The sequence below is a fragment of the Hippopotamus amphibius genome, chromosome 5 (genome assembly GCF_030028045.1).
Source record: "Hippopotamus amphibius kiboko isolate mHipAmp2 chromosome 5, mHipAmp2.hap2, whole genome shotgun sequence".
NCBI lineage: Eukaryota > Metazoa > Chordata > Mammalia > Artiodactyla > Hippopotamidae > Hippopotamus > Hippopotamus amphibius.
This window is the reverse complement of record NC_080190.1, coordinates 37925298-37939738: the sequence shown is the minus strand read 5'-3', so window position 1 is coordinate 37939738 and position 14441 is coordinate 37925298.

The window sequence follows — 14441 nt, the reverse complement described above, 5'->3', positions numbered from 1 at the left end:
GATTTGTATGGAAACGCAAAAGACCCCGAATAGCCAAAGCAATCTTGAGAAGGAAAAATGGAGTTGGTGGAATCAGGCTTCCTGACTTCAAACTATACTACAAGGCCATAGTGATCAAGACAGTATGGTACTGGCACAAAAATAGAAAGGAAGATCAATGGAATAGAATAGAGAACTCAGAAGTAAGCCCAAACACATATGGGCACCTTATCTTTGACAAAGGAGGCACGAATATACAATGGAAAAAAGACAGCCTCTTTAATAAGTGGTGCTGGGAAAATTGGACAGCAACATGTAAAAGAATGAAATTAGAACACTTCCTAACACCACACACAAAAATAAACTCCAAATGGATGAAAGACCTACATGTAAGGCCAGACACTATAAAACTCCTAGAGGAAAACATAGGCAGAACACTCTATGACATACATCAAAGCAAGATCCTTTTGGACCCACCTCCTAGAATCATGGAAATAAAATCAAGAATAACAAATGGGACCTCATGAAACTTAAAAGCTTTTGCACAGCGAAAGAAACCATAAACAAAACTAGAAGGCAACCCTCAGAATGGGAAAAAATAGTTGCCTATGAAACAACAGGCAAAGGATTAACCTCCAAAATATACAAGCAGCTCATGCAGCTTCATACCAAAAAAGCAAATAACCCAATCCACAAATGGGCAGAAGACCTAAATAGACATTTCTCCAAAGAAGACATACAGATGGCCAACAAACACATGAAAAGATGCTCAACATCACTAATCATCAGAGAAATGCAAGTCAAAGCCACAATGAGGTATCACCTCACACCCATCAGAATGGCCATCATCACAATCTGGAAACAGCAAATGTTGGAGAGGCTGTAGAGAAAAGGGAACTCTCTTGCTCTGTTGGTAGGAATGTAAGTTGGTACAGCCACTATGGAAAACAGTTTGGAGGTTCCTTCAAAAACTAAAAACAGAACTACCATATGATCCAGTAATCCCACTTCTGGGCATATACCCAAAGAAAACCATAATCCCAAAAGAAACAAGCACCATAATGTTTATTGCAGCACTATTTACAATAGCCAGGACATGGAAGCAACCGAAATGCCCATCAACAAATGAATGGATAAAGAAGATGTGGCATATATATACAATGGAATATTACTCAGCTATAAAAAGGGATGAGATGGAGCTATATGTAATGAGGTGATAGAACTACAATCTGTCATACAGAGTGAAGTAAGAAAGAGAAAGACAAATATTGTATGCTAACTCACATATACAGAATCTAAAAACGGTACTGATGAACTCAGTGACAAAGGAAGGACGCAGATACAGAGAATGGACTGGAGAACTCGAGGTTTGGGAGGGGGTGGGGGGTGAAGGGGAAGCTGAGACGAAACGAGAGAGTAGCACAGACATATATATAGTACCAACTGTAAAATAGGTAGCCAGTGGGAAGTTGTTCTATAACAAAGGGAGTCCAACTGGATGATGGAAGATGCCTTAGAGGACTGGGACGAGGAGGGTGGGGGGGGACTCGAGGGAGGGAGGGAATACGGGGATATGTGTATAAAAACAGATGATTGAACTTGGTCTACCCCCAAAAAAATAATTTAAAAAAAAAGTGGAACTAAACCACTGTATCAGATGCTGCTGATACACTGATTAAAAAGAGGATTAAGAAAATCTGATTGGGGTGTGTCCAGAGACAATGAGAAGAGAAGAACAAGGAGTCAAAATGATTGCACCAGATGATTCTTCCACTAGCGGTCTTTAAATGATTTCTTACCACTCATGGCAAAAGAAGAAACCCTCACTTCAATGCACTCCTGGATATGGCTTGACTGAAAAATATCTACACATCCCTGATTTCTGACTTATCGGCACCCCCTCCACCTAGAACACAAGCTTCAACTTTAAATAATGTCCTACTTTCCTCCTATTCTTCGGCCATTAATTACTTACACTCAGTTACTCCCTAGCAATAATCAAATCCCTCCAAGTCATTTATCTTACAAGAGGTGGCCCTTTTGTGTATGCCAATTAATTTTATGTCTAACAATAAGAAACTGCTTCATTCTGTGATGATCTAGATTACAGTGTTACCCACTGAAACTCTCAGTCTTATCTGGTTAGACACAGTGATATCAACCAAATCATATTCATTTGTTGCAAATGAGGGCATATTTCTTTCTAGATTTTCATGGCAGGTTACAATTCTTGATGAACATATTTCTAGCAAGGCACAATCCGAAAGCCTAATCGAATGCCTAAAAGCATTTCGGTTTGTTAGACAGTTGATTCTTTTACTAGCAGCGAAACCCCTCCATAATGTCAAGTGGAATATATTGATTCTTTTTTTTAACATAGTTTTATCTTTCACATCCCTCAAAATTTCATGCCTGTTGGGAATAGCAGAAAATTAATAACTAAAACTACATCTCAATTATTAAGCACTGACTTTGTTTTGTAAAAGAGAAAACTGAGGCTCAAATTATGTAGAGAGACTTGACAATGATAGGTTAAGAATGTAGCTCTGGAGGCAAACAGTCTAAGTTAGAACTCTGCCTCCACAATTCCTAACTGTGTGATTTGAATCTATTTACTTCTCATCCATTAAATGGGTGCATAGAATTAGCTCCCAGAGTTGTTGTGAAAATAAATGAAATGCCAAATGCAAAGCTCTTCATTTGGGGATTAGAACATAGTAAGTGCTCAATAAATGTCATCTATTCTTCAGTAGCCTACCGGAGAGCAGAAGCTGTTCACCAAATTTTTCCATTGTTGCTCCTTCTTCTGGGCCAGGATATCTTTCAAACCTGACACAGTAACAGAATCTGTGCCATACCCGCTATATCATGTCAGAGGGTGAAAATGGAGATGAGAATGTGGGGCAGTCTGTGCTGGAGCCAATGATGATTTCATTTCAACGAGAGGAACACTCCTTTCACCCCAGGTCATTCACTCCTCCAGCAGCCCTGGCCAGCCCTCCACAAGGTAGATGTCCCAGTGAGCTGGCTATCTCTGACAAGGAGCACAGCTGCTGGGAAGGAAAGGGCTGAGCCTGTCACCACCTATCATGGTGTTCCTCCTGGGCGTAAGAGATGCTATGAACGCATTGGCAGTGAGACAAAGTGAAGGGCAGGGTGAAGGGTGAGAGCTAGAAGACTCATAACTTTCCTAATGGGGCCATTGGCCTCACCCACTGGCTACTTTACAAGCAAACCTTCCTTTGGGAATTCTTCCCTGCAGAGATCCTCCGGCTTGCTTTTGCAGAGCTTTGTAATGTCCTTTACTATTTTTAATTCACACATAGCACATCCTTTGGGGCGGTATGCCAACAAAGACTTGCAAGACTTTACTGTAAATTCTTGCTTTAGCCTAGTTTTATTTATTTTTAGCTAATTCATCTCTCATTTTTTATATGGAAAGGAAGAAGAACCAGAATAAGAGAAATGGTTTACAGGCAAGTTCTTGACATAAATAGAGGACAAAATGCCTTTTATTCTCCAGTTATCACTGCAGGGTAATTCCTATCTGGGAACATAGATGTTCCAGACTTAACTTTGACGAATCCTACACTGAGATAGAAAAAGCAGAGAGCCATACTCCCAAAACTTTTTTCCTTGAAAATGGTGGAATGCTGCCCTGGTACAGAGACACCACTGAGAAATCCTACAGTACAAAAGCTATTTTGACTCTTTTCCCCACTTGCAATAGACTTTATATTTTTAGAACAGTTTTAGATTTACAGAACAAATGAGATAGTACAGAGATTTCCTATACATTCCATACCCAGTTTCCCCTAATAATGACCATCTTATGTTAGTATGATTATATTTATAACAATTAATGAGCCAATGTTGATACTTTTTATTAACAAAAGTCCATGCTTTTGTGGATCGCATCCATGACTCTGCATTACATTTAGTTGTCATGTCTCCTTAGGCTCTTCTTGGATGTGACAATTGCTCCTTGCCTTGAGAGGTTTAAGGAATACTGGTCAGGTATCTTACAGAATGCCCCTTATTGGATTTGTCTCATGTTTTTACCACGATTTGATTGGGATTATGAGTTTGGAGGAAAATCACAGAGGTAAGTGCCTTTTTTATCACATCACATCAGTGGTACAAACTATCAACACAATTTATCACTATTGATATTAACTCTGATCACTTATCTGAGATAGTGTTCACCAGTTTTCTTTATTGTAACATTATTCTTTGATGCCCTTTGCACCATACTATCCTCTTTAGAAATTACTACATGCAGTTCACACTTGTGGAGTGTGGAGTTACATTCCCTTTCCTTGAGGGCAGACTATCTATATAAATTACTTGGCATTCTTCTATATTAGAAATTTGTCTCATTTATTTCAATATGGATTCATGGAAATTTATTTTATACTTTAGATGATAGGGTAATATTTATTTTATTGATCAAATTTTTCCAGCTTTAGCCATTGGGAGCTCTTTCAGTTGTCACCTATATCCCTTTGCCATACCTCCATCAATAAGGGGTTTTGTTTTGTGGGTACTTCCTTTACAGCTGCACTGATGTCTCCAACGCTAATTCATGACCATGTGGGTCATTCTAGGCTCCTCCCCTTGCTCATCTGTAAACTTCTACTCCACTAGTGAGAAAACTGGTTCCCACCATTCACCACCTGTATTAGCTTCCTGTGGCTCCTGTAACAAATTACCATAAACTTCATGGTTTAAAACAAATTTATTCTCTCATAGAAGAAATTAATTTTTTTTTATTCTGGATATTCTAGTATCAGTTTCACTGAGCCAAAGTCAAGGTATTGGCTTGGCTCTATTCCCTTTGGAGGCTCTAGAGGAGAATCTACTCCTCGTCTTTTTCAGCTTCGGTGCCTGCCTGCGTTCCCTCACATCACTCCAATCCCTGCCTCCATTTCCACAGTATCTGCTCTTCTTCTATGTAATCTCTCTCTGCCTCTCTCTCTCTCACAAGGTTGCTTTTGAGATGGCATTGAGGGTCTACCTGGATAATTTAGGATAATTGATAATCTATTTTAAGATCCTTAACTTAATCTGCAAAGAGTTTTTCCAAAAAAGGTAACACATACGTGTTCCAAGGACTAAGAACTGATATATTTGGCAGCTATTGTTCAGTCTTCTATACCATTCTTTTACCCACTGTTCCATTCTAGTAGGTATGTGTCAAAAGTAAAGCTGGACACTAACGTGGAAAGGACATTTATTTCATATTGACTACTGCAATAGGGAAGAGACTCCAGCCTGAAATGAACTCAAGTGCAATTTGCACAGAGGTTACTGGGCATGCTAAAAGGAGAATGAGAGAATATGGAGGGGGGGACAAGTGGGGCTCCAGCAGAGCCAGGAAAGTGGAAATTTACACAGCACAGAAAGGCATATTGGTCAATGCGATTAGGCCATCTGGGTTTGCTAGTTGACATTTACTGAAGTTAGGCTCCTACCCTCCCACAGAGACTGGGAGACAGGGGCCCTATCTTCAGGTGTTTAGCAGAACAAACAGTAAATTCTTTCAGCAGCCTTGACCTTTCAAAAGCAGATAGGAATGTAGGGGGCTGGAGTCTTCACCTGGGGATGTAGCCTTGAGCTGTTAGAAACTATGCTAGCATTTGTTCAAGTCCCTTAGTGTGTGCCAGCAGGAGCATTTGTGCTGTGAGTCTGCAATTTTTATAGGCTAAGGTTGAGACCCAGCCAAGAAGAGGGCTCAGAGGAGCCAAAATAAAGTTTTATCAAGGAGACAGTCTTTGTCACATGTATAATAGTATCGGAAATGTTAACCTGTACCACCATGTGAAACAACTCTATCAGAGTACAATGCTTACATACAGTTTATTTGCCTTTAGTCTTACAGGCTCTATTATTTCCAGAGTTACTAGGGTCAGCCCGTTGCCTCTCACCACCTTTAGTGTGGTTGTTACATATATTTACTACAGTTAATTTCTCTTGTCTCCATCTGCATTCCTTTCTGGGATTCTCTACCTCCTAAATGATTTGTTTTTTTTTAATATGTTAAGGTCCATTCTTTGTGCTATAAAGCTATATGGGTTTTGACACTTGTCTACCATTATATACTTGTCAAATGATACACCACAGTAAAAAATGTCCTGTGATTCATCTACTTCACTCTCTCTTCCTCCTGCTAACCCTCTGATAACCATTGATCTTTTTACTATCTCTACAATTTTGGCTTTTCCAGAATGTCATATAATTAGAACCATACAGAACATAGCCTTTTCAGACTGGCTTTTTTACTTAGATTTAAGGTCCATCCATGTCTTTTTGGAACTTGATAGCTCATTTTTTTTTTAATCACCGCATAATATTCCATTGTGTGAAGGTACCACAATTTGTTTTTGCATTCATCTATTGAAGACCATCTTGGTTGCTTCAATTATTGATGACTGTGAAGAAAGCTGCTGTAAACATTCATGTGCAGGTTTTTGTGTGGACATAATTTTTCAAACCAGGAGCATGATTATTGTACTGTTTGGTAAGACTATGTTTAACTTCATAAGAAATTGCCAGAATGTAGGTGTGCCATTTTGATTTCTCACCAGTAATGAATGAGACTTCTTATTCCTCTGCGTCCTAATTTGCAGTTGGTACTCTCAGGGTTTGTTGTTGTTGTTGTTGTTGTTGTTGTTGTATTTTAGCCCTTCTAATAGGTGTGCAGTGATATCTCATTATTGTTCTAATTTGAAATTCTCAGTTATAAGTGTTGTGGATGAAACACCTTTTCATATGCCATCTTCTGTTTGTTTTGGGGGTTTTTTGGTTTTTTGTTTTATTTTGCTATACAGTACGTCTTTATTGGTTATCCATTTTAATATAGCAGTGTGTACATGTCAATCCCAAACTCCCTAACTATCTCTCCCCCCAACTCTTCTCCCCGGTAACCATAAGTTTGTTCTTTAAGTCTGTGAATCTGTTTCTGTTTTGTAAATAAGTTCATTTGTATCTTTTTTTTTTTTAGATTCTGCATATAAGCAATATCATACAATATCTCTTTCTCTGTCTGACTTACTTCATTCTGTGTGACACTCTAAGTCCATCCACGTCATTGCAAATGCCATTATTTCATTCTTTTTAATGGCTGAGTAATATTCCATTGTATAAATGTACCACATCTTCTAGAATCAATATTGTCAAAATGACTATGCTACCCAAGGCAATCTATAGATTCAATGCAATCGCTATCAAATTACAAATAACATTTTTCACAGAACTGGAACAAAAAAATCTTAAAATTTATATTGAGACACAAAAGACCCTGAATAGCCAAAGCAATCTTGAGAAAGAAAAATGAAGCTGGAGGAATCAGACTCTGACTTCAGACTATACTACAAAGCTATAGTCATCAAAACAGTATGGTACTGGCACAAAAACAGAAATATAGATCAATGGAATAGGATAGAAAGTCCAGAAATAAACCCATGCACTTATGATCAATTAACCTACAGCAAAGCAGGAAAGACTATACAATGGAGGAAAGACACTCTCTTCAATAAATAGTGCTGGAAATACTGGACAGCTACAGGTAAAAAAAATAAAATAAAATTAGAACATTCTTTAAAACCATACACAAAAATAAACTCGAAATGGATTAAAAACCAAAAATGTGAGATGGGACACTATATAACTCTTAGAGGAAAACATAGGCAGAGCACACTCTCTCACATAAATCACAGCAATATCTTTTTTGATCCATCTCCCAGAGTAACAGAAATAGAAACAAAAATAAGCAAATAGGACCTAATTAAACTCAAAAGCTTTGCACAGCAAATGAAACCATAAACAAAACTAAAAGACAACCTACAGAATGGGAGAAAATATTTGCAAAGGATATGACCAGCAAGGAATTAGTCTCCAAAATCTACAAACAGCCCATGCGGCTTAATATCATCAAAACAACCCAATCAAAAAATGAGCAGAAGACCTAAATAGACATTTCTCCAAAGAAGACATATAGATAGCAAAGAGGCACATAAAAAGATGTTCAATATCACTAATTATTAGAGAAATGCAAATCAAAACTACAGTGAGATATCACCTCACACTGGTCAGAATGGTTATCATCAAAAAATCCACTAACAATAAATGCTGGAGAGGGTATGGAGAGAAGGGAACCCTCCTACACTGTTGGTGAGAATGTAAATTCATACAGCCACTGTGGAGAACAGTGTGGAGATTCCTTAAAAAACTAAAAATACAGCTACCATATGATCCTTCAATCTCACTCCTGGACATATATCCAGAGAAAGACATGATTTCAAAGAGTACATGCACCCTAATGTTCATTGCAGCACTGTTTACAATAGCCCGGACATGGAAGCAATCTAAATATCCATGGACAGAGGAATGAATAAAGAAGGTGTGGTTCATATGTCATTTTTATATCCCCTTTGGTTTGGAATCTATGAGGTCTTTTGCCCAGTTTTTTAATTGCGATTTTTTTTTTATTGTTTAGAGGGTTGTTTGTACATTTTGGATACAAGGCCTTTATCAGATATGCATTTGCAAATATTTTCTTCTAATCTGGGCTTGTGTTTCATTCTCATAACAGTGTCTTTCACAGAGCAAAATTTTAATTTTAATGAGGTTCAAATTTTTTCTTTCATGGATCATAGTTTGGGTGTTGTATCTAAAGGGTCATCACCAAACCCAAGGTCACCTGGATCCTCTGCTATGTTATTTTCTAGGAGTTTTATAGTTTCACATTTTATATTTTGGTCTATGACCATTTGGAGTTAATTTTTGTGAAAGATGTAAAGTCTGTATCTAGATTCATTTTTTTGTTTGCAGGTAGATGACCAATTGTTCCAGTACCATTTGTTAAAAAGACTATCCTTTCTCTATTGACTTGCCTTTGTTCCTTTGTCAGAGATCAGTTCACTATATTTTGTGAGCTATTTCTGAGCTTTCTATTCCGTCCATTGATCTTCATTCTTCCACCAATACCATGCTATCTTAATTACTGCAGCTTTATAATAAGTCTTGAAATTGGATAGTGTGTGTCCTCTGACTTTCTTTTTAGTAGTGTCTTGGCTATTCTAGATCTTTTGCCTTTCCATATAAACTTTACAATATCTGCAAAATAGCTTGCTAGGGTTTTGATTGGGATTGCATTGAATCTAAAGATCCAATTGGTAAGGATAGACAATAATATTAAGTCTTCTAATCCATGAACACAGAATAACTCATTTATTTAGATCTTCTTTGTTTTCTTTCACCTGAGTCATAACTTTCTACATATAGATCTTGCACATGTTTTATTTATCATTAAGTATTTTTTTGTTTTTTCTATTGCAAATGGTATTCATAAATTTCAAATCTAATTGTTCATTGCTGGTATATAGGGAAAAAATTGACTTCTGCATATTAACCTTGTAAACTGCAACCTTGAATTCTCATTTATTACTTCCACGAGATATTTGTTGATTCTCTGGGGTTTCTACATAGCCAATCACGTCATCTGCAATCAGGGTTTTATTTTTCCCTTCCTGACAGGTATATCTTTTATTTGCTTCTGTTGTTGAATTGCTCTAGCTAGCATTTGCAACATAGTATTAAATAAGAGTGATAAGAGAAGACATCATTCCTTGTGTTCAATTTCTTACCATCAAGTATTATGTCAGCTGTAGGTTTTTTGTAGATCATTTTCACTTTTTAAGTTCCATGTTTCCCAAGTTTATTTGCCCATGAGGCCCTTTGACTGAAGTACACCAATGAATATTTCACTGAACAATAGAGTTCCATGGAACACAGGAAAAACTTAATCATGGTAATAATTATTCAGGAGTAACAGATCAAATTTGCCCTCAGGAGAAAATAAGGTCAGTTCTACAGAGAGATGAGCGAAAACATTGAAATTGTTCCGCTATCTGGTTGCAAAAGCAATTTGAGCTGGTACATGGAAATCTGGGGTTTTATACTCATGGTTTCTAAACTTTATGTCCACCTGATTCATTCAATCATTCCTTCATAAAATATTTGTTTTGTGTTCTCGGATTAGTGGGAGTTACAATAGTACAAAGATGAATAGGGCATAATTTTTGCATTGGAGGAATGCAGTCTAGTGGAAAAAATAAAAATTAATTCCCAAGCAGCCCACTCACTTATATGGAAAAGAAAGTACCTCAAAATTTCCCATCAGGGAAGACTCCTCAGGATAACTTTATGAGTCTAACTAGAAATAGCTTTTACCAGGGCTTTTTAGATTATGAAACGTTTAGACATACAAATTTATTTTAAAAATAAAGTACCTGTTATTTACCACCTACTTAATAAAGTGTAACCAATACTCTTGAAGCCCATGTGTACACTCCCACAATTTTATTCAAATTCCTTTCTCTCACTACAGGTAACTATTATTTTGAATTGGGTATTTATCTTCTCAATGAATGTTTTTACACTGTGTTATGTGAGTTTGTATCCCTAAACAATATATACTATTTTGGCACACCTTTAGATTTTATACATATGATGTCATAATGGATAGAGCCTTCTGCAACTTGCTTCCTTCACTGTATATTACATTTGTGAGCCATACCCATATTAACAGCTCTAATTCATCTTCACTGGTAAATGTTACACTATATTAATACAGCACAATAAATGTATCTATTCTTTTCTATCCTTAATGGCATTTAAGTTGTTTCCAAGTCATTGATATCTCAAAAAATACTGCCATAAACATTATTACCTATATCTCCTGGGCTTATGTTCCAGAGTTACATCCAGGTAAATGTCTAGAAGCAGAACTGCTGACTGGAAGGGGACATGCAAATTCATCTTTACTAGTTTTTGTTAAATTCCTCTCCAGAGTGATTTTTCATTTCATTTTTCATTTATATCTATATTAAATGAATTCCCATTTCTTTGTGTGTTGCTGACCCTTATCATTGGCCAGTCCCTAAGCTGTGAAGTGATAGCTGTTGTGTTCCTAATTATTAGAGCAGTTGAGGATCTTTTAATGCATATAAGCTATGTGGTTTTCTTCTTCTGTGAACTTCCAGTTCATAACCTTTGCCAATTTCTCTTTGGTTGTTATTTATCCAAATATTCTAGATAACATCTAATCCTTTGATAAATAGGCTCCAATGATCTTCGCCAGTTGGTACTTGCCTTTTTGTTTTGCTTATTTATATGTTGTGATACGTATAAGCTTTTAATTTTATATAATCAGACATATTGATTTCCTCTTATTTTCCTTTGTTTACTCTTTGTCTTGTTTAAGAAATAATTTCCTGAACTTAGGTCAAAGATCTAAACCTATATTTTCATTTAAAGCTGTTAAATGTTACTTTTACCATTAGATTTTATTTCACCTAGAATTGATTTTTTTATATGGCTTATGTTGAGATATAATCATATTTCTTTCTTATTTTCTTGGGGTTAAGATGCTGATCCTGCCCCAACTGATTTGCCATGTATAAATTTATGTCACATCAATTTTCCATATATGTTTATTTTGGAGTTCTTATGTTCAATGGACCAATTTCTCTCTCTCTCTCTCTCTCTTTTTAAATAAAACACTGCTGGTCTAAATCATGCTATTTTATTTACTGAAGTCTTGCCCTCTGGGAAGAGAAATTGCCCCACCGATTTCCTTTTCTATAAATTGTCTTAGCAACTCTTGGCCCTTTTCTTCAGAATATTTTTTTTTACTCCTGTTGACAAAGACTTGTTTCTAAAATTCTCTTATATGGGAATTGTACAGAACTTGTAGATTAACCTTGGAATAACTAGAATATTAATGATATTAAATCGTATTACCTTATTATCTTATTCTCACACAATTTTTGAAGATTCATTCATAGGTATGTTATATTTGTGGCTATATATTATACACATAGCATTTAAATATTTGCTGTTGGTATATAGGAAACCAGATTATGTTTGTTTATCTATGTTCAGTAACCTTGTTGAGCTCTCTTAACTCTTAAACTTGTATACTCTTAGATTTTCTATGGAGATAATGATATCCAATTACAAATAACAGTCTATTTCTTCCTTTCCCTCTTTCTTCTCATTATTTCTCTTCCTTTTTCTTGCTATACTGGTGAGACCCCCATCATAGTGTTGAATAGAAGTTGGATAATGAGAAATTTCATTTTGACCTGATTTTAAAGAACATATTTCTAAATTTTTCCATTAAATATTGGGTTTCCTATAAGTTTTGTGTATCTGCCATTGGTCAGGTTAGGGAAAGTTTTTTTTTATTTCTAGTTTGCAAAGTTTTAAGGTTTTTCTTCAATTAATGAGAGAGTGTTGACTTTTATTAACTATGTATCTACATTTATCTTGATGAGGTAAATTATCTTAATATATTTTCTAAAGCTAAACCAAACTGGCAGTCTTGTTAAAAGCCTAGTTTTTCATAGTGTGTTATCAATTAATATCATTGCACAGTAATACTGCATTAACAAACCACCCTAAAACTCAGTGACTTGGAGCAGTAATCACACTCATGGATCATTGGTCGGCTGGGGTGGACAGAGCGGCAAAGGAAGCCCTAATTCACCAGTGGCATCTGGAACACCTGCTAACCTAAGTTTGTGAGTTTGTGTTCATGTCTGCAGGTCAGCTCATCTAAGCAGGGATGAGCTGGGCGGCTCTATCAAGTTGCCAGTCTGTAAGTCAGCCAACCAGTTCTGCTCCACACAATTCATCCCCTTTAGACCAGCAGGTTAGAGCTGGTTTAGCCCTTGCATGTTATTCCCATGAAGATGGCAGAGGGACAAGAAACAGCTTTATTCTACAAGCCCATTCCAAGCTCTTGTACAAATCTCTACCAAATTCCCATTGATCAAAAAGTCGCACATTAAAGAACCCCCAAGTCAAATGGTTGGAAAGTGTAATCCACCTTTTTTTGAGAGGAATTGCACTGTCACATGGCAAAAGGTGTTGATATCAGTAAGAGTGAAGAATTGGGGCCAATAATGCACTCTGCCACAATGTATTATTCTTCTAATACATTGCCTGGCTTTGAAAAATGCAGAAATATTATTTACTAAGTACATAATCTTAGGATTGTCCTTTAGTGCACCTGTTATACAATGAAGTTCAAATAAGATTATCATTCTCCTTTTTTCTCCTACATCAAATATGAACTAATTGGCTAGTGCCAATTTATCTATATATCTAGGACATGAATTACCCCAGAGATTTCCCAAGGCTAGGAAACTTGCTTTACTTCCTTCCTAATTCTATTAATTCCAATATTTTTTGGAAATTTTTTTCTATGCTTCAGGAACCAATTTAGGTTGAAAAGTCTCAAGAATTTCTTCATTTATTCAAATAAAGGATGCCATTATGGGTAATATAAGTCTAAGTTCAGTCAGAAAAATAAGGTTTCTTTTTGCAGAAATAGGGGTTTAACATAGGAATTGGGACAAATATGAGTGTTGCTAAGGGACAGCTTCTCCTGCCAGGACATTTGCCAACATTTAAGACCTTTCAATTTACCTGATTCATTTCACAAAATGGGTTCAGTCTGAAAACAAGATACATTAACAACAGAAAGAATGTAAATGGTATAGAAATGAACCTAATAGTGAATGTAGAAAATCTTCCAGAGAAAATGGTTTAATTCTATTAAAGAATATGAAAGAAAATGTGAGTAAATTGAGTGATATGCCATGTTTATGCATCGGCTAATTAATATGGCATCGACGTCAATTACCTCACAAAGTAGTCTGCAAATTCCACACAATAGCAATAGAAAGTATAGCTGGAGGCATGAAACTCATCCTAAACTTTATATGGAAGAAAAATCAAAGTCAATTTTGAAAAAGAATAATAAGACCAACCCTACAAGATATTAACATATATTACTAATTCATAGTAATTAGACCAGCAGACTAATGAAACACAATAAAAGAAACAGAAATAAATCTCTGCACACATAAAAACTCGCTGTATAATAAAGATGGTACCACGGAGCAATAAGGAAGAGATAGTAGAAACCTATGTGACTCTATTGAGATTTTTAAAAAGCAAAAAATAATTTTTGGCTCAGTTAAGAACCTACCTACTTATTCATTTGATTTTCTGCCACTGAAAAGCCTTTTTAAGACTCTTGCTCAACTACTATTATCAGAAAGTGCCTGCTTTGGAGGTGCATCCTGAGTTCCCTATGTCCCTCCTTGGAGAAACAGATTTACCTGAAAAAGTAACTCATAGACAGCACTATAACATTGATGTCGGAAGGTCATAGAGCTAAAGGGTGTTGGAGAAATAAAAAGGATTTCCTAAAAGATATTGTAAAATAATGGGCAGGTAGGAAACTGGAAGAAGATATTTACAACTTTTAAAACTGATAAGGAAACAATACTTAGATTCTAAAAAAGATCTCGACAATAAAGAAAAAGATATGAAGCATAATGGAAAACTAGAAAAAGATTGAGTCCAAGAACATGTGTAAAGTCAAA